Here is a 3,226-nt window from a genome sequence, read left to right as displayed (position 1 = left end):
ACAAATTTGAATTCCAGGTAAATGAAGAACAACTGATTGCAACTTTAAGCTTAACAATCAGTTGCATAGAACCAAAACCTGGTAAACATAATGCTGAGCAAATCACGAGCGAAGCAGACCCATTAATGTGGGCTACCGACATACCTGGGAAATCAAAACAGGCCACACATATCTCCATTGGACTTATACCTGGAGTGCCCGGGCAACTTCGCGCGGCGGCAACAAAGGCTCGGCCCGGGATGGCGGCCCGGCCGGTGCTGCTAGTCCTAACTGCGCTGCTGCTCTCGGCGGCTCTAGAGCCCATCCCGCAGGTCAGCCTGCCCTACGACTCAGCTGAGCGGGTGGTGCAGCGGTTTGAGGCACCCGGCGTGTCCAACTACACGACCCTGCTGCTAAGTCCGGATGGCAGGACCCTCTACCTGGGGGCACGGGAACTGCTTCTCGCCCTTAACACCAGCCAATTCCAGCCCGGTGCCCCGGTTCGAAGGTTGCTATTGAGTGCGGATGAGGAGAAAAAGAGACTGTGTGCGTTCAAGGACAAGGACCCCCAGAGGGACTGTCACAACTACATCAAGTTGCTGCTGTGGCTGAATAGCACCCACCTGTACACCTGTGGGACCTATGCCTTCAGCCCAGCCTGCACCTACGTTAACTTGCAGCACTTCAGCCTGGAGCGGGATGTGTCAGGGAAGGTGCTGCTAGAGGATGGGAAGGGACGCTGCCCCTTCGATCCCGAGTACCGCTCCACGGCTGTCATGGTCGATGGAGAACTCTATGCCGGAACTGCCAACGACTTCCAGAGCAATGAACCGACCATCGTCCGCAGCCAGGAGAACCGCATTGCCCTCAAGACAGAATATTCCCTCTACTGGCTGCAGGACCCAGTGTTTGTGGGCTCAGCCTACCTGCGTGAGAGCCTCCCTGCCGGCAACCCCGAGGGCGATGACGATAAGGTCTACTTCTTCTTCAGTGAGACTGAGAAAGAGTTTGACTACTTCGAGAACACCATCGTCTCCCGCATCGCGCGTGTGTGCAAGGGGGACCAGGGCGGAAAGCGCGTACTGCAGCGGCGATGGACGACCTTCCTGAAAGCTCAGCTGCTCTGCTCACACCCCGAGGACGGGTTCCCCTTCAACGTGCTACAGAACATCTTCGTGCTCACCCCGGGTGAGTCGCGCTGGAGGGACACACTCTTCTATGGGGTCTTCACCTCACAATGGAATAAGGGGGGGCTGGGCTCGGCTGTCTGTGCCTTCCCCATGCGCAGCGTGCAACATGCCTTTGGCGGGCTCTACAAGGGAGTGGACCGTGAGACGCAGCAGTGGTACACGGACACCGGCCCGGTGCCGGAACTCCGGCCAGGCACATGCATCACCACATCGCTGCAGATGCCAGACCGGGTGCTGAACTTCATCAAGTACCACTTCCTGATGGACAGCCCCGTGCGCAGCCAGCCGCTACTGCTGAGCCGCCGACGCTACCAGCGGATCGGCGTGCATCGTGCGCAAGGCTTGCACGGCACCTACGACGTCCTCTTCCTGGGCACGGATGATGGGTGGCTGCACAAGGCTGTGCGAGTGAACCACAGCATGCACATCATCGAGGAGATCTGCCTCTTCCCTGACGGGCAGCCCATTCTCCAGCTGCTGCTGGACCAAGACCAGGGCCTGGTCTATGCAGCCACCTACACAGCAGTGGCCCAAGTGCCCTTTGCCAACTGCAACCTGTACCGCAGCTGTGGGGAGTGTGTGCTGGCACGGGACCCCTTCTGTGCCTGGAACCGTGGTAGCTGCCACAGGGTCACCCTGCATCCCCCAGCACCCCCACAGCCCTGGACACAGGACATCGAGGACGCTGACACGGAGCGGCTCTGCCAGTCGGCGAATGCCTCAAAGCCCCGTCCACACACCCTCCTGCCTCCAGCCTCGGGTGCCCCATGCCAGCGGATCCAGCTGCTGCCCAATGTGGTGCGGCCACTGCCATGCCGGCTACTCTCCAACCTGGCCTTGCGGCGCTGGCTGCACGACGGGTCACCTGTCAACGCGTCCTACTTGGTACTGCACGACGGGACCCTCCTTCTGGTGGGGAGTCCTGAACACACAGGCACCTACGAGTGCTGGTCGCTGGAAGAGAGATTCCACAAGCTGATGGCCAGCTACTGTGTGAGTGCGCAGGAGCTGGGCCGTGGGCCTCTGGACCCCGGCAGGAAAGTGGCCTCTGGCCATGACACCCTGGAGACGGTCGACACGCCCCGGAACACCTCGACAGTGGGCAGTGCTGCAGCACGGCTGGATGGCAAGACCTACTGGACTGAGTTCCTAGTGAGGTGTGTGCTCTTCGCTACCGCCGTCTTCGTGCCCTCTTTGTCCTGCACCGGCACCGCACAGAAGCAAAATTGACCATAACAGCTTTAGTACCAGGAGAACTGGATACTAACTTTCAACCAAACCATCAGGAATCAGATCATAGATGGATTCAAAGAAACAAAGGCAAAATTATTAGACAATGGATAGAGTCAATTAGAAACAAGACAAATAATAATACCAGGAAAATTAATGTGGCAATTCGTAAGAATAGAACATGAAAAGCCCCACTGGATTTTAGATCCACTTTATCAGTATTTGCAAACTAAAATAGCAGGACCAAAACTATTCACTACCATAAAACAGGTCACTTCCCAATGCAAAAGATGCTTAAAGAACAGCCCAAATACAAGAACCAAAATACATCTAGGAACAATAAATCGAGGCAAATTCCCAGGTGAAGTATGGCAAATTGATTTCTCTGAACTTCCTAGAAAAGGGGGGTATAAATATTTATTGGTGTTGACTGACACATTTTCTGAGTGGCCTGGAGCATTCCCCTACAGGACAAACCGAGAAAGAAAAATAACTCAAATCTTGTTAAAGAAAATCATATCACAGTTTGAGGTGCCAAAGAGCATCTCTCCAGACAGAGGTTCACATTTTTGTGCAAAAGTTGTGAGAGTAACAAGCAAAGCATTGCAGATCAAATGAGAATTACATACGCCCTACAAGCTGCAGGCCAGTGGGCAAGTAAAAATTAAATCATCTTATCGAACAAATTACTAAAATGTCAAGAAACTAATTTACAATGATATCAAGCTTTGCCTATTGCTCTGATCAGATTGAGGGTTAAAACTCGATCAAAAGAGAAACTGTATAGTCAAACTTATGCTATGTAAGTAGTAAATAGTAATGCTATA

General features: G+C 53.9%; 1 pseudogene; it reads left to right on the top strand.

Moving 5' to 3' along the window:
* The first annotated feature begins 239 nt into the window (after positions 1-239).
* LOC113962319 lies at positions 240-2,413 on the top strand (annotated as a pseudogene).
* Positions 2,414-3,226: the final 813 nt, after the last annotated feature.

This window comes from Neopelma chrysocephalum, unplaced genomic scaffold, assembly GCF_003984885.1.
Source record: "Neopelma chrysocephalum unplaced genomic scaffold, ASM398488v2 Primary Assembly neopelma1_143335, whole genome shotgun sequence".
Taxonomy (NCBI): domain Eukaryota; kingdom Metazoa; phylum Chordata; class Aves; order Passeriformes; family Pipridae; genus Neopelma; species Neopelma chrysocephalum.
Note: the sequence above shows the minus strand (reverse complement) of the source record. Positions and strands in the feature narration are given on the sequence as shown.